Genomic DNA, 22280 nt, shown 5'->3' with positions numbered 1-22280 from the left:
AGCTGCTGTGGGATAATGCTTTTGTACACTGGTTTAATAAAACACTGATTGGCCAATAGCCAGGCAGGAAGTATAGGCAGGATAATCAGACAAGGAGAATTCTGGGAAGAGGAAGACTGAGTCAGGAGATGCCAGCCCACTGTGCAGGGAGCAGCATGTAATGGCACACAGGTAAAGCCATGGAGACATATAGATTAACAGAAATGGGCTGAATTCAAGTGTAAAAGCTAGTCAGTAGTAAGCCTGAGCTAATGTCCAAGCAGTTTTAATTGATATAAGCCTCTGTGTGTTTACTTGCCTCTGAGTGGCTGTGGACCATGAGGGATACAGGAAAACTTCCAACTACGCACAATTTTTTATTGACACACATTAATTGTGGAAATTAATGAGGTTCATAGTTAAGTTTTCAAACATGTTGTGTATGGATCACATCTGTTGTTATCTGCTTCATGAATTACTTATTTACTCATCTGTTCATAGACCTTTAGGCTATATCCTGGCTATTAAGAAGAATGCATCAATTACCCGGATTGCAGGTATCTTTTTTGTATATTGATTTTATTTCCTTTGGCTATATACCCAACAGTGATATAGTTGGATTGTATGACATTTCTATTTTCAGTTATGCAGTTTCTGCAGTGCCTGCACTAGTTTACATTTTCACCAAAGTGTACACGAATTCCTTCTTCTTCATACCTTCAACTCCTTTTGTTATTTTGTTTTACTATTAATATTATTATTATTATTATCATTATTTTACCAACACTCATAGCCATTCTAACTGGAGTAAGATGGTATCTCACTATAGATTTGATTTCTGATTTTCTGATGCCTAATAATATTGAGTAGTTTTTCATAAATTAATAACCATTTCTATTCCTTCTCCAGAGAAATGTCTATTCAGATCTATGTAGTGTGAATTGGATTCCCTGTTTGCCATTGTTTATATGTTCTCGATGTTAGCCCCTTTTCATATAGATGACACACATTTTCTTCCATTGGAGAAATCTGTTGCTGAAGTGCAGAAGTTTCATCCTACAAAAGGATTTTTGTTTTGGGTTTTTATTTTGTATGTTGTAATAGTTTTTGTAAATATTTAAAAATTTCCCTTTGTTTTTTGCAGACTCACACAGAAAATCATCGCATATACTAATATCTTAGTGTTTAACTATGCTTTTTTCTAGTAGTTGTAGAATGTAAGGTTTTTGATCGATTTAAAATTGATTTTTGTACAAAGTGATAGATAGGTGTCAAGATTTAATCTTTTTCCTAGAGATATACAGTTTCCCCAGGACTGTTTATGAAAGAGGTCAACACTTCTGCAGTGTATATTTTTGGCGTGTTTGCCTAAAATCAGGAGACTGAGAACTCATTGTATGTGTCTTATGTCTTCTATTCTGTTTCATTAGTTTATGTGCCTTGTTTGTGGGCCAATACAATGCTTTATTGTTACTATGGTTTTATACTATGTCTTAAAATAAAATACTATGATACATCAAAATAAAATACTATGATACATCAAAATAAAATACTATGATACAACGAGCTTTGTTCCTTTTACTCAAGATTGCTTTGCTTATTCAGGAACTTTTGGAATTCCTTATGAATTTTAGGATTTTTTTCTTAGTCATATAAGAAGTATCATTGGTATTTTGATGGATGTTGTATTCAATACATAAATCATTTTGAGTAGTAAGGATATTTTAACAATATTAATTCTTCTAGTCTGTGAACATAGTTGGCCTTTCTACCTTCTAGTGTCTTAAGTTTATTTATTGTTACATAATTTTCATTGTAAAGGTCTTTGACTTCCTTGCTAAGTGTATTTCTGTGTTGTTTTTCATGTGTGTATATGTCTCCTTTAAATTGGATTTCCTTTATGATTTATTTCTCAGCAAACTCATTATTGCTGTGTAGCTGTTTACTGAATTTACTTTTTAGTGGTGATGAAATCCTTAGCTTTTACTATGTATACAATCATATCATCTACAAACAGTGGCATGTTGATCTCTTTCCCTACTAATTCTATGCCTTTTATTTCTTTCTCTTGACTGATCCCTTGTCTAATGCTTGTAGTAATAGATTGGATAAAAGCAGTGGGTATTGATGCTAATGCTATAGGCCATGCCACCCATTCTTATCTCCAATATGGTGTTTGCTATAGGCTTGCCATGTATAATCTTTACTATGTCCTGACATATGATCTTTCTATGTCTAATTTTTCATGAATTTTATCACTAGTCGATATCTAATTTTATTAAATTATTTTTCTGCATATGTTATCACATATTTTTAATTTTCAGTATTTTATATGATAAATTAGTATATGATTAACAGTCTTTGCATCTCAAGAATGTAACCATCATCATCTTTTCAATACGCTATTGAATTCTATTTGATAGTACCTTGAAGACCTTTGAATCTATGTTTATTGGTGGCACTGAACTGCAGTTTAATTTTATGTGTGTTATTTTTAGGTGTGGGCAACAAAGCAGTGCTAACCTCTTATAAAGAGTCCCCATCCTTTTATTTCTTTGGAATAGTTTGAGAGATATGTCTATTGACTCTTCTCTAGAAATCAGGTCAAATTTAACAGTGAAGCCGTCTAGGTCATGGGCTTCTCTTCATTGGTGAACTTTTTGTAGCTGATTAAATCTTATTAGCTATATTCTAGTTATATTTTGTGGTCTTTTGATTCAATAAGTTAGATTATTTGTGTCCAAAAGTTCATCCATTTCTTCCAGGTTTTTCAAGTTAATTAGCATGCAGTTTTCCAAAGTAACCCCTAACGATCTGAGTTTCTGTAGTGTTACTTGCAGTATCTCCCTTTTTATCTCTAAGTTTATTAGTAGTCTTTCTCTGAATAAAATTGGACAATTTTGTTTTGTTTTTCCAAAGGGCCAACTGTTTATTTCATTGGTCATTGTACTGTATATTCAGACTCTATTTCTTCCACATGCTCTGATTATAATTAATACTTTCCTTCTAATAATTTTAGGTGTAGTAACCTTGGTTGGCAGTTATTTTTCTTTAGGACTTGAAATATATCATTCCATACCCACCTACCCTGTACTGCTTTGCTTAGAAATCTACTGTTAGTCTTAGGTATTTCCCTTAAGTATGACCTAGATCTATTCTCTTTCAGATTTTAAATTATTTCTTGTCTTGTACCTTTGACAATTTTACAATTTGGCATAATGTTTCATGTTCAAGATTGATTGTCTGCATCTATCTATATCTGTATCTAATCTAAATCTGTATCTGTATCTATCATCATCTATATATCTCTCTATATATGTGTGTATGTCACTATATTAATATATAAACATATATTTCTTTTTCAATCACTACTCATTTGAAGTCTTTATCAATCATTTTATTCATTTTTATATCTTTGAATATATTACAGTAGAAATATGATCTTTGTCAAGTATCATATTCCCCCTTTCATATATATTGTCTTTCTGTTGAGATCAGAACATCTGGTAAAATGGATACAACTATGACTTCTATGTGCTGTATTCTTTATTAACCGGCTCTGGTTTGTAGCTGTGACTCAGTGTATCAGTTTTTAATGAAATGTTGACTTTATTTCCAACTGGTGCAGTGGTGTCGTCTCCCTGTACTATTTTTGGCTGTAGTGTCTGTCTCTGAGCAAATGTATATCATAGTAAGAAAGAAATCTGTTGTCTCTAAAGGTCATGAAAAAGTGGGAACATTCTAGCTATGCAGACAGGTATGATTCAGCAGCATGTGTGATGTACTCTGTATAGTTATAGTTACTCTTATGTTGAGAGATGTAGCCCCATCTGGTAGTGGGAGTTTCTTAAGCACTGTACACAAACTTCTAACTTTTAAAAATATCTTTTCAATGACACAAATTTGGAAATCAATTGTTTCCCCTATTTTATTTCTATTATATATTTTATTTATTTCTCATTCATCATTGTTATTTCTTCCTTTTTTCTTGTTTGGCCTTTATTTTGTCCTTTTTCTAGTTTCTTAGAATAGGAAGTTAGGTTATTGATTTTATTCCTATATAATATATGAATTTACAGAATAAGTCTATCCACAGGTAATTCTTTAGAGAAATCTTAAAATTTGGTCATGTTGTAGCATCAGCTTGATTTATCTCCAGGATGGTTTTGAATTTTCTTAGTGACTTTTTTCTTTTAATACAATAGTTATGTAGGATGGTAATGTTTAATTTCTGCATAGTTTGAAACTTAGTGAAATTCTTTCCTGTGGTATTTTACTATCATTTCCTTGTGCTGGAAAGTGTATTTGATAGTTGCAGTCTTTTACACGAACGGAGTTTTGTATTGTGGTTTGTCCTGGAGCCTGAGAAACCCTCTATGGCTGCTGAGGACAACAGTGTATTCAGCAGTTGTTTGGTAGTATGCTTCAGAAGTCTGTTAGGTCAGTTTGTTCACAGTGTTCAAATTTTTATTCCATGTGACCTCTCTTTAGCTGTGTTAGCTATTATTTAGATAGTATCTACCATTGCCCATTTTCTCCTTCAGTTCTGCCAGGCTGTTTACTTGGGAGTTCTGTTATGTACATGCATATTCTTAATGTATTTCTTGATAGATGAGCCCTTTCATTATTAGCAGGTGCTCCCCTTTAACTTTAGTGAGAGTTTTTTGTGTATGTGTGTTTGTTTTAAAGTCCATTTTTTCCCTGATATTAACATTGCAATGCTAACTGTCATATGGCCATATCTTGACTGATGTATCTTTATATATCCTTTGGTTTCTGACCATCTTGTGCTTTGACATGAATTCATCTCTCTTTAGAAAGCATGTATTACTGGCCCCATTGTACAATGGCATCATGCCTGACTCTAAATTAGAAAGCATGTATTTGGACCATTTCATGCACACATTTTATAATCTTCATATTCTGAATTGAGTGTTTCGTGTAATTAACTATAAAACAGGATTTACACAAACTGTCGTCTTTTGCTTTCTGCCTTGTGTCTTTTTTTAACCTTCTAGCTCTCTCTTACTGTATTGTTTTATATTAAATATTTTATAGAATACCAGTTTAATTCTTTTGTTGTTCTTTTCCTTTTGTGAAAATTTTAAAAATGTATGACATGAGAATAATAATATTTTAACTTATAAGCTATATAATGAGGACTAATACAATTTTAATAGTATATAAAAACTGCTTTCCCATGTTGCTGTATTCCTTTTCATCTTCATGCTACTATAGTCAGGTTATAGATTTATAAAACATCATAATATTATAATTACTTCATTACACAGTTTGTTTAAAATTAGGGAGAAGACAAACATAGCAGGGGAAAAGAAATTTACATTTTTGTATTTATTTGTACATCTGAAAATATATTTTAAATTTATATATTCATTCATTAATTCAATTTATTAGAATCAGTTACCTACTTCTGCCATGCAAGTCTGGGCCCTAGACTCTAGGGGATTAAACTCAAGCCATCAGATTTGATGTCAAGCTCCCCTACCAATGAGCTATCTTGCTATCCCTACTTGTACTTTTTACAAGTATTCTTTTTCTTTCTAGTATTCATAAACATTTCAGTTTTAAAGTGTTGTCAGAATAATGTCTTCCCTCCAAAAGAATGTAATGATTAATAAACAATCTTCTTTAGTTCCTACATCTCGAAACATTCTCTTGCATTTCTCTACTGTGGTGTGTGTTTGTGTGTGCATGTGTGTGTGTGTGTGTGTGTGTGTGTGTGTGTGTGTCCGTACATGAAAGTAGTATAAGATACATTTACACAAAATCAGTTCAAATTTCAAAATGTATTACCTCAAGCATACGTTCATGGTTGAGAATCAGATTTACCGTGACATACCAGCATGGCTTATGAGACACCACGGCAGTCATTTGGTAGAATTGATAGTATTTTCAATATCCTTAGAGATTTCTGTGTTGGACTTTAATATGCACAGCTAGGCATCTCATCTTATTTTCATGCATTCTTCTCCATAGAAAACTGATGGCAATGAAGTTATTTCAAAACTATATAGCTATTTAAAATACCATTGTAAATAGTAGAAGCAACACTTGGTGTCATGGATGAAAAGATCGCCTCAGAGTTTGTTTGCTAAAGTTATCTATAGCTTTGCCTTGACACTCATGCTGTTATCAATAAGTGACTTTAGTTACCAGTTAGAAACTATCACGAAGCAAGAGTTTTCATGTTTAGTAGAAGAAAGATTATGAATACATAATCAAGTAATCAAATTGGAGGGGGGACCAGAAATTTCCAACAATTTAATACATAAAATTTGGTCCTTCTGAAAAAATTGGTGCTGAGACTTTTATCTGCTAGAAGTAGAGATTTCCAGTCTACTAGGAAAACTTTATAACCACATAGAAAGATCATTTTGTTTCAACATGCTTTTATTTTTTATATAAATTTGTCTTAAATGTTTGTGGCAATGTCAACATGGCCTTTTGAAATACTTTCTTCCTGCTTTTAAGTCCAGATAGTGTGACCCAGGAAATGATGATAGTGATGACAATCCCCTAGCATTGCAGAACAGGACTGTATATGTTTGCTTCCGTATTTTGCTGTGCAGCATGTATTTTTTTTTCTTTTTTTGGTTTTTTTTTCGAGACAGGGTTTCTCTATGTAGCTTTGTGCCTCTCCTGGAACTCACTCTGTAGCCCAGGCTGGCCTCGAACTCACAGAGATCCACCTGCCTCTGCCTCCTGAGTGCTGGCATTAAAGGCATGTGCCACCACTGCCCGGCCAGCATGTATTCTTAACTGGATTGTCATATGCTCACTGCTGTGGTTTTAGACCCAGTAGACACAAACTATATATAAAACAACTGAATTGCTGAATGAATGTAATTGGCTAATGAATGACTTTAACAAATTATATTGACTGGAATATCACTATCTTGTTTATGTTATTATATATAAATATAATATATATATTTAACTTTATAAAATACAAAGTTTCATCAAAACTTTAGCATAATTATTTCACAATAAGATCTAATCCTAATTATACTTTGGAGCCACTTTTAAGATTATTTTCTCTGGGAGCAAATCTGTAATAGATCATCAATAGTTTTTTCATTACAATATTTAAATTAAGTTAGCATATGCATAATGAGCTTCATAATGATGGTTTCATATACATAGATCATTATAGTTAGTTCATATTTGCTCCTCATCCTGTTTCCTTTGCCTACCGCCCACCATGAGGCCTCTTATTGCTTCCATGGAATACCCACATAAGAGAGAAAGAGAAAATGGGAGAGAGAGAAGGAAGGGGTGGAGAGAGATTAATTCTACATGAGAGAAAAAATGCACTACTTTTTTTCCTACCCCATTACATTCGCTTATTCATCCCTCCCTTTAAATTGTCCTTTCCCCTCAATCTCCCTTCTTGTCATATCTGTGTGATATAGATATAAGACAAGCATTTTAAATAACTATATATGACAATAAAATATTTATATTTAAATCCAGAGTTCACATATGAGAAAAACAATGTGATATCTGCCATTATGAGTCTCAATTATTTCACTAAACACGTTGATCCCTGGTGTTATCCATTTTCCTGTAAATGACACAATTTCATGCTTCTTTACAGCTCCTTCAGAGTTTGCATCCTGAAGATGTTCTGATTCTGTCAAAGGCCCTTCTGCATCTGTGGGGATGATCATGCAACTGCTATCACCAAGTGTTCATGACATCCATTGATTTGACTGTGTTAAATCAGCCTTCCATCCCTGTAATGAAAACAATTTGATGATGCTACACGATCTTTTAAATACACCGCTGGATTCTATTTGCAAATAACTTATTGTGAAGTTCTGTCATCAGTGTTCTTCAGGGAAACTGGTCTGCAGTTTTCTTTCTCCTTGGTGCTGTGACCGTATTTGTCTGGATATCATCAGGGTAATAAGTTTTGGCTTCATAGAATGAGTTTCCTACTGTTTTTTTTTTTTTCAATGGAAGAGTTGAGAATTGGTGCTAATTTTTCCTTCCTTTCTTTTTTCCCTCATTATTGGACAGTTAACCTAAGCCCATGCCCATACAAGTGTTCTGTCCATGAGCTACATCCACAGCTACTCTTTTTATTTTTGAAGCAGGGTCTTGTTAGGTTAGCAGGCTGGTCCAATCCTCATGTCTAAGCCTTTTGAATATCTGGGATCATGTGCATATACCACCATGTATACAAAAATCTTTTTTAAATATCTCATGAATCTATCTAGTGAATGTCAATAATTCTGAGATTTTTATTGTTGAGAGATCTTTTTCATTACTATCTGAATTGCATTGCTTGTTATAGACATATTTATTTATATTCTCTTGATTTAATTTTAATGGGTCATATGTGTCTAGTAATTTATTTATTTATTCTGTATTTTTTGAATATAGCTTTTCTATGTTTCCCCTAATCCTCTGTATTTTGTTAAGATCTGTGATAATGCCTCCTTTTTTATATACAATTTTATTAATTTGGTATTCTTTACTTTTTTCAGTTGATTTGTTTATGGGTTTATAAGTCTTTATCTTTTTAAACATCTATCTTTATGTTTGATTGTTCCTAGGTATTACTCTCTTAATTTTCATTCATTATTTTCTGCCCTGATTTTTATTATTTCTTGCATCCTGCTTTTGGCTCTGTTCTTGTCTCTCTAAGACCTTGAAGTACACTGTTAAGTTATTTGAAGTCTCTTGATTTTTTTAAATATTAGTCCTCTTAGTTATAAATATTCCCTTTACTACTCTTTTTGCTTTATTCAGAGGTTCACAGTGCTTAAAACTTTATTTGATTGTAATAATTAAAAAAAATACTTCCATCTTTTCTTCAATGGCTCAATGTCATTCAGGTGAATTGCTTATTCTCAATGTGGTTCTATATTTCCTATAGTTTTCTTTGCTACATATTTCTACTTTGTTTCTTTTGTTCTTTTAAAAATATTTATATTAATTCTCTGAGAATTTTATAGAATATATTTTTAATATATCAACCTGCAAATCATCCCATACTCACCCTCTCCACCTGTCTATTCCTTCCCACCCAACTTTGAAATTTCTTCTTTTTCTTTTCTTTCCCTATGGAGTCTGTTTGTATTATTCAGTTAGTCTAAGGGCATGATTTGTAGTTCTATTCCACAATGATCTGATAAGATTAAAACACCATTTTTTTTTTTATTTAGTAAGACTATCTTTATGGACCAAAATGTGATCTATTTTAAAGAATGTTTCTTGCCCACTGAGAGGGACTTGTTTTCAGCAGCTGTTGGATGGAATGCTCTGCATATATCTGTTAAGACCACTTGACCTAGAATACAACTTAACTCTGAAGTATCTTTGGTGATCTTTTTTTTTTTTGTTCTGGGTGAGAGTGAGGTATTGATGTCTCCCACTATCAGGACCTATTTGCCCTTTTACCTATACTATTATTTGTTTTATGATATTGAAGGCCCCAATAGTTTTTAATTAGTATTCTTATTTCTTTGTGTAGAGTTACCAGTAGTGCAGAAGAACTTCTTTTGATATTTTTGTATACCATATCTTCTGATTGCAGACTTGATTTCCTTAAACCTGAAAATGTGTTAATTTCTTCTCCATCTTAGAAGCATGGTTTTGCTAGATACAGAACTTTTGAGCAATAGTCTCAATTTTGATATTGTCTATGTGTATGATTGCCTTCTAATCATCATAGTTTGTGATATTAATAATCTGCTGTTAATTTTATTAGTGGTTTTTTTTCTTGCTGCTGTGAGTTTCCTGTGTCTATGTTTTTGTTCCTTAAAAGAGTTCAGACCTTTTTGTTGAAAGCTGGATGTTTTAAGTAAAATACATGGTAGCTCTCTAAATCTGTGTCCTGACAGTCGTAGCTCTTGTATGCCATTACTTTTGCTTACTCAATTATTTTTCTTGGTTTATCATAAAACATCTGAATTTCATGCCATGTGTGGTCCCTGTACTCTCTCTTAACTGTGTTTAGCTAGCTTAGTGGCTATCTATTAATTGAATTGAACTATCTTAAAATGACTAAACTAATGCCCCCATTCTTTGTGGAGTGGCTCCGTATTTATCTGATATATATGATACATATGTGAGATATATATATATATATATATATATATATATATATATACATTTAATTCTCATGAAATGTACAAATGCCCTAGGCTTCGCATGGTGCTCTGGCAGGGCCTTGGTATCATTCAGGATTGTGAAATTCAGGCCTTATCCAATTTTTCCTGGGCAGTTTACAATCTTGTGTGCATACCCTTCCTAGTTTCAGTGGATTATAGTGGAGATTTTTAAATCCCCTGTGGATATTTATTTAGCTAGAACTTCCTTTTCAGTTTTTATTCAGTGTCTTGCTTGCTAAAATTGACATCAACTTTTATATTAATATTCCGTGGCAACTTTAACAAATTGTCACAAGCCATTGTCTTAAAACTACTTATGACAATGAAAATTAATTCTGTGACACTTTTGGAAGATAGAGGTCCTACATTAAGATCTCAGGGGGGCCTATGCTTCTCCCGAAGCCTTTTGCGAACAATTACTGTTTTGTCCTAATATCTCAGGACTAATGGTAGTCACTGGCGTTTCTCTGTTTACATAGCTTCCAACCTCCGCTCCTATTGTCATTCGGCCATCTTATAAAAACAGACATAACTACATCTGTGAAGATCCCAATTTCAAATAAACACACAGTCATTGGTACTGGGTGCTATAATTTCAATATATGTTCGTGATGTGTGCAATGCAAGCCGCGAAAAGTATTCTATCCTATTTTTCTCATCATGTTGTGCCTGTCCGACACATCTCACATCTCAGGCTATTTACTGTGCCTCTCCTTCCTTTGGTAAGCTGCCATAATAATCAATTGTCATTTAATATTTTGAGCAAAAGCTCCCGGGGATGGGACTTTTTCCACCGAGCAAAGTCTGAGTTGTGTCAAATAATAATCTGCATGAATAGTGCTTTGCCACAAAGCTTATTAGTTAAATAATGCAGTGATAGTTCTCAGTGAATGGGAGTCTGTGAATGCTCCAAACATATTCTGACCTTTCTGGTGGATGACAGGATGGCTGTTTTCACAGCTACTTCCTTTGCAACACTGCTGGTCTTGAGCCTTGTGGCATACTAGGAAAGGTTGAGAAGGGGGATAGAAAGAATAGTTTAAAAGGTGAGAAAGTTCACTCATCTTAACAACATTTAGCTATTTTTCTTCTAAAAAATGAAAAGAACACTTCTTGTACTATTTCAAGCCTTTGGCTAATTTCTAGAGTTCTTTAAAAAAAATTGAGTTTTAGTTATTTCCCCTACCAGATTCCTCACTACCTTTAAAGAGGAACAGATTTTCAGAGGGGTTAGAGAGATGGTGCTGAGGTTAAGTAAACTGCTCTTCCTCAGACCCAGAATTTGGTTCCTAGCTCCCAGTTCCAGGGGATCCAACACCCTCTTCTGGTCTCTAAGAGCACTGTATGAATACAAAAACCCACTCTGGAGCCACTGAGGCATAAACACAATAAAAATAAAAACAAATGAGTGTGAATATATTTTCAGAGAAACTCATTTTAGACCTGGAAATTTCACCTGTATATACTCTGTGATACTCTGTGATGATTCTCTCTCTCTCTCTCTCTCTCTCTCTCTCTCTCTCTCTCTCTCTCTCTCTCTCTCTCTCTCTCTCTCTGGTTTTTCGAGAGGGTTTCTCTGTGTAGCTTTGTGCCTTTCCTGGAACTCACTCTGTAGACCCTGCTGGCCTTGAACTCACAGAGATCCACCTGGCTCTGCCTCCTGAGTGCTGGGATTAAAGGCTGCGCCACCACCGCCCGGCTGTGATGACATCTCTTTATCTTCTTCAATCTGAAAGGTTCCCTGATCCTTCATTGATTTCTAAGATGCCACAATTTTGGAGATTATATGTTACTTACTTTTGTATAATGTTCTTAAATCAGGACTTATTTCCCCACCCAGGTCATGTGTCTTTGTCTGGAATAGTATCAGAATCATGCTTTGTTCGTTTTCCTTCCAAGATTTTGCCACAGGGTTTCAACTTTTTGCGTTATTTGAGATGCTAACCTTGATCACTCAGGCTGATATCTGAAAGACTTATCATTGTAAATTCTTCCTTTGTAACTAAGACATGTCTTTGGGATACAATTTGAGGTTCTAGAAACATATTTTTAATGAAACTCTTAATATTTTCATGTCATATCAGGATAGATTCATATTTTCCTATTTTATTCAATAAGTTGCTGTAATTCTTTAGTTTAATATCCCTGTTGGCTCACACTTTTGCAGTGTGATCTCCAGATTGTCTTCTGTGTCCTTAGTTTCCCTACATTCTTTCAGTACTCCCCTGCTTTTAAACACAAGAAGTTTGTCCAGACTCAAGACTAAGAAGACCTGATTTATTTTAGAGGAAAATGATAATCAGAAAAGATGATTGTGTAGTAGGTACAGTCACAGCTGTTAGGACATCATTCCCATATATCTATATAAGAAAGACTTGAGGACTAGATACTGTGTTTGTATGTGTAAATTCACACATATGTAATCCTGTATGTAAATGTTCATTTGTCCCTATATTTCCTAATATTTTTATTTACGCATTCACTTACATTAAGAACCACGAGTCACATCAACACTTCTAATTCTAACCCAACACCCTGGCTTGTTCTCTGTGTTTCTCTGTATGTAGACACCCTTCTGTTGAAGATGTCCTCCTCATAGCACGTGCACTCTGATCTCACACAGCAGTCTGTGCCCACACACATTACCTACATAGAAATGCTTCCCACTCTGTTGGGAGTTGAACAGGGTCACTATCTGGGCTCCCACACAGTGCTCAGACACCAACACTCTGCTTTTGGACCCCATGCTCCTGATGTTGTCATGGACACTGACTGTACTTGACTCTACTTAAGGCTTTATTTGTCTGTTTGTTTTGATTTCTTTGTGTCTGAATTGTAAAGCATGGCAAGTGAGTGGAAAATGAAAAACGCCTGCACTCTTGCCATAACTTATCCTTGCTCCATGCATACACAATCACTTATCTTCAAGGCAAAAAGGCTAGCTCCTTTGTAAAACTGACTATACAGGGTTCCTACTCTTCATCTTGTAAACACTCATCATTGTTCACGCTCCAAGTAGAACATTATTTTACCTGTAAGAGGTCTCAGAACCAAAACTTCAGGCTAACATCTCATGCTCTGACAATTGCATTAGATTACATTAGTGTTTGGTACATAAGAGTATGGTTATTACTTGGCGGGTGCCTAAATCACCCCACTTTTTAACTTGTATCTCAAGTTTCTAATGGTTGTCTAGAAGACTAGCTGCATGTTGTTATCTTTCCTTAAATTCAATGGAAACACATGTCTTATTCTAGATTAACTATTTAGGTTTTGTCATAGCAACTAGAAGAAGTTTCTAAGCATAGATTGATTTTGATATCTATCTACTGCTAAAAGGAACAAAGTCTTATTGATATTAAGTAAAAAGTAAAATCATGTTCTTGGTTGATACCTTCCAAAATTGCACATGATTGTTTGCAATATCTCTGCTTGTACCAACTTCACATGTAGTTCCCTAGAGGTATATTTAGCAACTAATTCACAGTGAGAGGACACATTGTGAGGTCATACTGCTCAGTGCTAAATAATTTCCAGGAACATTACTGGTATTTCTACTCAGTTATCTGAAGGCTTATAATTCATAACTAGAAAATTATTGAGTCAGATAAAAGGACTGCTATAATCATAGACTTTATTTACATTGTTTTTAATAAAATATTTTAGAGACGGCCTATATGTATAGCATATATAATTATTTTTATTTATATATGGATAATATTTTTTTTTTTTTGGTTTTTCGAGACAGGGTTTCTCTGTGTAGCTTTGCGCCTTTCCTGGAACTCACTCTGTAGACCAGGCTGGCCTCGAACTCACAGAGATCCGCCTGGCTCTGCCTCCCAAGTGCTGGGATTAAAGGCGTGCGCCACCACCGCCCGGCCTGGATAATATTTTTATGGGCCTTAGGAAACACACAGAATAAACATAAAGTATTTTGTTTTACTCTAGCAAAACCACTTTTTATCCTTGATACAATATTGTCTTATTCAATATGATTTAAATGCTTCATTGTCGTTTCATGGAGATAATATTGAGATATATGAACCATATGCTAAAAAGTGGCTATTTGAAGTTTTTGACATATTTATAACTGTAGAGTCATCACCAAAGTCAAGTTGAATCCTACCTAGAGGCTTTCTTATATTCCATTATTAACTTTTCTTCCTACACATTCCCATTCCTATATCTGAAGCAACCATGAGTCTGCTTTGTGTTAGTACTGGTTTAAATTTTCTAGATTTTGCATAAATTAAGTTGTAGATATATTTGTTTTCTGTTTGGCTTCTCTCACTTAGTGCAATGACTTTGAGATTTACTTAAGTTCTCTGTTAATTCTTTTTGTATTGTCATCATTAGACATAAATAGTATGTTTATTCATGCATTCCTGAGTAGTTGGATTTTGTTCAGCACAGGGATATTCCCAACAAAATTGCTATGAATGTTAATGCACAAGCTTTTGAGTATGTGCATATGCTTTGATTTCATTTGGGTAAAACCATCTACCAAACTGTTTCCCAAAAGTAATGAAACATTTTACATTTCCACCAAACTGTGTGCAATATCAGCGGCTCTTGGTCCTTGCTAACAATCAGGATGTTTAAGCTTGCCAATGTTAGATACTTTAATAAATGTGGCTTGATGTTCCACTGTAGCATTTTAAAATTGACACTTATTCATTGCAGGAAATTATGGGTCTCTTTATGTCATTCTCATACTTGTATATCATGTACATTGCTTACACTTGTTCCAATTATTCTCTCTTGTTTCTCCTTGCTCTTGCCATTTCTTTCCTAATCCCAAAGAGTTCTTGCTTTCTATTCATTCATTCATTCATTCACTCATTCATCATTCATATTCATGTATATTTCATATAGATTGCATATGAAAGAAAAAAATCAGTGCTAAAATATACTAATATAATGTTTATATACTGACATTGTAGATTGTAACCTCACTAAACTTAGTTATAAAACTTTAAATAAATATTTTGGGTATTTTACATAGATTTTGATGATTTTCAATAGAATAGTTTTATTTTTTTCTTTTCTTTAGTTTTATATCTATTTTTCTTGCCTTATTGAACTGGTCAAAACTCCCAGTATGATGCTTATTAGGAGTAGAAAGAGTAGACAGCATGTGCTTTCTTGACAGGCTTTAGGAAGAAGTAATACATTTTTGCTATTAATTCCTCATGTACCATTTTTAAAAACAAACTCTCACATGGCTCACTTCACTTGAACTCACCATACAAGCCAAGCTGGCTTTGAACATCTGATTCTCCTTAGTGCAATAATTACATGTGTGAGCCACCACACCTGGCTCACCCTGGATGTTAACCATGAAATTTTATGCATACGTCTTGTATTGAGTTGAGCAAATCCTTAGCTATAATTTGTTACAAAGCATTTTTTCATTAGGAATACATATGAGATTTCTATATGGTTTTATGCACCTATTGAGAAAACCCTGTCCAGAGGAACCAAGTTCAGTTCCCTGACTGTATGGTGTTTGATCACACCAGGATAAAATTTAAATAAAAAAAAGGAAGGTAATAACCCTGTATGTTTTCCTTTTTAATTTATTTGTAGAATGAATTATACTGACAAATTTTCTAATTGGTCTTGATATATATTATTTCTATATATTATAGAGCTTATTAAAATATTAAGACCTTTTACATCTTTGTTCATGAGGGATATTAGCATATATTTTCACTTATAATTCCTTTGTCGTTTTGTATAAAATAATTTTGAACTTGTATAGTGGAAAGTGAAAGGTAAGTACTCTTGTATGTGTGAAACAAATATGTATTTACATAGTGTTAGTCAAGTATTTATGTGTGTATGTGTGTGTGTTAGAGTATTTCTTTTTGATAGAATTTTGGCACTGTAAATAATTTAAGATATTTGTCCAGTTCAATCAAGTCACTAAATTTACATACATAATATCATTCATCATATTCTTTTCTTTCTTGCCTCCTTAATAGTCATATAATCATTGAAATCACTCTTCAAATCCTGGTATTGATGTTTGCATTTCCTTTTCTTTCTGATCAACCCACAAGGGGTTTTGAAGCTTATTCATCTAAAATAAGCATCTTTCTCTTTTATTTTTTTCTTTCTTGTTCATGTGTGTGTTTTATTTCATTGATTTCTGTCTGAGATTCCTTCTGTTACTTACTTTTCTCGTCTTTAGTTGGTAGTAAGTTCTAGGTGATGGGAACCGTAGTCATTGACTTGAGATCTCTCTTCTTTCTGATATAGTTAGTACTACAATTACTTTTGAGCAGCACAACAATTGCATTTATGAACCCTGTACATTACTTTTAACTTGATTTACTTCAGGCTCCTTTCTCACTTCTTTAGTTTATCTTTTGACTCATGAGTTATTTAAATATACTGGTTTTCAAATATTGAAATACTTTATGATTCTCCTACTAGTTTCACTGTTTAATTTTATTACTAGTTTATTTTAATTCTGGTCAGAGAACACATATGATTTGTGCCTTATTGAGATATGTTTTATAGCAGTAATATAATCTACCATATAAATGCATACTTGAAAACCTTTATCCTTTTATGGTTAGGTAGGGTGTTTTATGAACATCAATTAGGTCAAGTTGTTTTGTGCTGTTACGTTTGCATCTTTCTGCCCTATTAATTTTTTTCATTGTTTCTGGTAAGAAGGTACAACAGGTCTACTGCTTCATCTTATCCAGTCAGTTGGAGTTTGCACCAGTTTTGGAACAACATACTATAATCTAAAAATCAATGCTAGTGAGTTCTTGTCCTGTGTAAGTCATTATAATTTGAACTTTACATGCTGTTGCCTAGTTTATCCTTTGAACAACTCCTATTTTATTAATTATATTTGTTATAATATTTTATTATCCTATGATATCAACTCATAATATAAAGACTATGATATTTATTTTACAAAATCAAAAGATGATAAAAATACCTAAAATTTAAAAACACATGGACTGTTAAAAGAATTTATGTTTTTGTTTACCAAAAGCATTTTAAAATTCTAGTTTAAACATTTTTTTCTAAAAGATCAATTCTTCAGATAGATACTGTTGGCAGTTAAATTTTTAATTACTTAAAATACACTGCGACCTTCATAATAAATATTAAAATACACTATATTTGTTCAAATTTTAATAATTAATATTTGATTATTATAATAAAATCCTGTGTAATAGTTAGATTAGTCTTAATAATTATTCCTTCTTAAAGAATATATTTTCATGGTTAAAAAAAAAAAAGAACCCAAATAATAGAGAAATAACCATAAAGGCATATTTCTTAGAAGTCAGCCAAATTTTCCTTCTTTTTTATTTCTTTTCTGTTTGGGGTGTTCAGCATTGGGGAATAACAAAGTACACACCATCAGCCATCTGTAGCTGAGAACTTCTCGTTCTTTGCTATCATCCTTAGGACAAGGTTCTAAAGACAAAAATTTCTGTATCATCAGATACACTGGGAAGAATTTGGTCCTCTGAAAGCATCTATATACTCTATCCTGAAAACAGAAAATATATCTACATTGTTTTTCCTTTCTTAACTGAAAAATTTTATGAAGAGACACTTCCTTTCATTTACTAGTTGATTGCTCAAGTTTATATTCCATACACAACCTCCCTAGAATAAATTTTAATTATTCTTTTATATTCACATTTTCAAAAATGGATTTTACTATTATTCACAAAAGGTAACCAATTATATTCTAAAATACCTATATAAATTCATAAAATTAAAAGTATTTGGCAAGTTTCAATCCATTCTGTGTTGAATCTCAAATTATCCCATCTTCGCCCAGTGAGAGCTTCTTAAGAAGCCTGTAGATTATTTTAACTTCCCTTCAGGGTCCTTTGATGATATCCCTGCATCTCACACTACAGGGCATTTCAGGCTCATTATGCTGTCCCAGATCTTGAGTTAGCATTTCTCTAAGAAAGACTTGGTTTCTTCTAATAGATGAGGGTATTTCTCAAGGATGCACTTTGGACTCAAAGGATTCATCTGCTAGAAGACTGGGCATTGTTTGTAGGCCTTGCCAGATGAAAGCATAATAACTCATAAAATGAAATTCTACCAGCAAAGGGGAGGAAAATTCGCATTAATGCAATAGAGGTAGACATTGGTGCACGCTCTGAAGTTCTTTCTCACCGTTGGTCACTTCTCATAGGTCCTGAGATCAGAAAGTAAGTGGCCTCTCTAGCACTTTGCTTATTCCTATTCTCATGTGGTCTTCATTTACCATGGTCTCCTGTTCCTTGTTCTCCCTCTCTGTTGTTGATCCAGCTGGGATCTCCCGATCCCCCAAGCTCTCTTTCCCTCGACCCTCACCCTTCACTACCCCCACTCATGTCCAGGCTGTTCATGTAGATCACATTCCATTTCTCTGTCATTGGGCGATCCCCGTGTCTTTCTTGGGGTCCTGTTTTCCAGGTAGCCTCCCTGGTGATGTGAGTAGCAGTCCAGTCATCCTTGTTCCACATCTAGTATCCTCCTATGAGTGAGTACATACCATGTTTGTCTTTCTGAGTATGGGTTACCTCACTCAGGATGATTTTTTCTAGATCTATCCATTTGCCTACAAACCTCATGATGTCATTGTTTTTCTCTGCTGAGTAGTATTCCATTGTGTATATGTACCACATTTTACTTATCCATTCTTCAGCAGAGAGGCCCACAGAAATCCACAAAGATACCCCCACAATAGACTGCTGGCAATGGTCAAGAGACAGCCCGAACTGACCTACTCTGGTGATGGGATGGCCAAACACCCTAATTGTCGTGCTAGAAACACCATCCAATGACTGAGGGATCTGGATCCACGGCTAGGCCCCGGGTAGAGCTCTGGGAGTCCAATTAGCAAGAAAGAGGAAGGTTTATATGAGCGAGAATTGTTGAGGCCAAGGTTGGATAAAGCACAGGGACAAATAGCCAAGCGAATGGAAACACATGAATTATGAACCAATGGCTGAGGAGCCCCCAACTGGATCAGGCCCTCTGAATGGGTGAGACAGTTGATTGGCTTGATCTGTGTGGGAGGCATCCAGACAGTGGGACCGGGTCCTGTGCTCATTGCATGAGTTGGCTGTTTGAAACCTGGGGCCTATGCAGGGTCCCTTGGCTCAGCCTGGGAGGAGGGGACTGGACCTACCTGGACTGAGTCTACCAGGTTGATCTCAGTCCTTGAGGGAGGCTTTGCCCTGGAGGAGGTGGGAATGGGGGGTGGGATGGGGGGAAGGGGAGAGGGTCGGGAGGGGGGAGAACAAGGGAATCCGTGGCTGATATGTAGAACTGAATTGTATTGTAAAAAAAAAAAGAAAGAAAGAAAGAAAAGAAAGTAAGTGGCAACAGAACGGTGGTCAAATTAGGAAACGATGTTTAAATTCCCTAGTCATGGGCCAGAGAGGGTGAAAATTTACTAGAGGGGTTACAGTGTTAACAGGGCACTGGACTGACCTGTCATGGTGTCTGAGGGAGGCAATCCAAGATGATAACCTGAGAGAAGCATTGCTGACTAGTGAGGAAGAATGGCTAAAATTTCTTTGGGGTGAGGCTCTGCTTGCGAATACAGAAAACTCAGTTGGAATTTTCTTGCGTGTAGAGTTACACACACAAGGGAAGACTTTTGAAAGCAGCACCACTCACTGTATGTTCCATTTGAGCCTGGATGGAGAGGTTTATTCCCCAAACAGGTAAACTTTCTACAACTCATATAACTCCTACCTATGACTGAAGAATTAGGAGGAAGGAAATCTTAGAGTGGACGATCAACTCAGGCAGCACTAAGAAAAATCAAAGGAAAATGAGTTTATCTTCTGAAATTAAAAGAAATAGAACATGAAAACTGAGTTTTGTTTCAGAAACAAATAAATGTAGGCTTGTACATATTTTGATTTTACTAGAGCTTTACTTAGAATATATTGTATGCTTTGGCTCAATTTATAAAGTAGAGAGGGTGATAATTGCCTGGCAAGAATCTTGTGAGAAAATGCATAGACATATAGTATACTTAAATAAATCGAGCACCCATCAACTGTCTTGGAAGAAAATTAAAGGAGAAAGCCTGAATGCCCATGCCACAGTGCCAGTCAATACACCCATTCTGAGTCTACAGAATCTTGTCACTATTGTCATCATAAACAAGTAAGCTTAAATCAAATAACCTGAGAATAAGAAAGCTAGTCAGTCTACAGCTGGAAAGCAGAGCATATAAATGTGTCCAAGGATAACAAATATTTCTAAACGGAAAGCATTCTTTTCTCAAAACACTCTAACCGGCTGTGTGTTATGAGGTGTGACTGGAGCTGTTAGCATATATTTCATTCTTTGAATAAGAGAGCCTTTCCCAATTCCCACGTTTCTCCCTCTTTCAAATAGCAGAACTAAGTGCATATATTATTGATTCAAAGGGTGTTGCATGACTGGATACTTAAATATGGCCAAAAAGTCTCTTCTCAAAGCCTGAGACAAAGGCATGCCCTCTACATTACTAGGAGTGATTTGGAACATTCCTAGATTGCTGTGTCCTGGAGAGCACTGGTTGTAATTCATCTTCTAGTTAAGCCACAAAAATGAAATTGTGGATACTGCACCAGCATTTGGCAAATGTCATTGTTACAATTGAATCCTTCTTAGTTTAAAACATTTGCATTTATTGTTCATTTTTTTTTGAGATAGTTTCACTGTATAGCCCAAGATGGTGTTAAACTCATGATCTTCGTGAGTGCTAGAATTTACAATTGTATATCACTGTACTTAATTCTAAAATATCTCCTTTACTTCTAGAACCTTCAACAATACACACACACACACATTTATATATGTATACATACATATATATGAAGTTCTTATAAATGATAAACTATATGAAACAACTTAGAATTCCTTTTGGATATCTGGTTTAATACAGAGCAGAAACAAGAAATCACAGAGTATTGTGCCATTATAATAATTACATAGTATTTTAATATTTACATTATATAATATTTATATTGTATTACATACCTATTTTATACGATTCACACAGCGACATTTTGTAAACAAAATACTTTTATTTGCATCAACTTGTTTTATTTATTTACACCAAATAATGTGAAACTAGGGGAGGAATGGATGGGTAGCTAGCTGCTGCATCTATGACAGCTCTTCCCAAGCTGGAGCCTGCAGAATTATTGAGAGAGTTATCAAATGCAGGACTGCAAAGCCTCTCATTTTAACAAGAGATGCTCTCCTCCTTGGAATGGCAAAGGAATCAGTAGTTTTACAGGCAGTAAAATGTCCATGATCCTGTGGATCAGCCACATTTGATTGAACTTTTCAGGTTTCTGTGAAAGTTAAGTCAGAACTAAGTTTCCCTTCTTGTTTATGTTCCCTTTGGTGGGTGACTTGGAAAATGTAGGCTGATGCCAGGAGATTCTTGGTCTCAGGTTTTAAGACCTTCATTTGAACTTTGTCACATTACTTTCAAAAAAATCTTTATCAATTCATTTTATTCCTGATTGATAAATAATTGTATGTATAATACATAATTTTGTTTCTAAAATGTTCATGTGTTGTAGAAATACAGAATTAAACTAGCTCAGTTATTTCTAAGTTTTTGTGTATTGAGAATATTAAAAATCTGCTTTTTAAGAAAATTTCAAATAGAGTTTAAATTTATATTTCCACTTTCTCAGAGTAGATATGGGTGAGTTGGCTAACTCTTCCATTTATGGGCTAAATGTTTTCCTTGATCATTTGAGACACTTCTATTTTTACCTTTGCTTTTTCTTCCCACATCTCTTTTGATTATCTATCTATGAAGTCTGCCCTTTTCTGAACTACCAGCACAAGGAGAAATCTTATTCTACAGCTTCTTCTTTTTATTCTCTGCCTCTCTTCTCTAGCCTGTTATCAGAGCCTTCTTAATGTACTGCTCTAACATTAAACTGTGATGCTCAAAGGGGTCCCAGACCTTCACAGGCCATGAAGTCAGGCTACTTAACCCACTCTAAGTCTGCATTCTTTGACAAATGGAATGACCAGTGATTTGATTTTGAGATGCATCCAAATTTAACAACATGTATCCCTGTGTCTTGGAATGCCAGTCATTACCAGCTGACTTGCTAAAATAATTTCACACGAAAACTCCAGTTCAAA

This window comes from Peromyscus eremicus, chromosome 14, assembly GCF_949786415.1.
Source record: "Peromyscus eremicus chromosome 14, PerEre_H2_v1, whole genome shotgun sequence".
NCBI lineage: Eukaryota > Metazoa > Chordata > Mammalia > Rodentia > Cricetidae > Peromyscus > Peromyscus eremicus.
Note: the sequence above shows the minus strand (reverse complement) of the source record.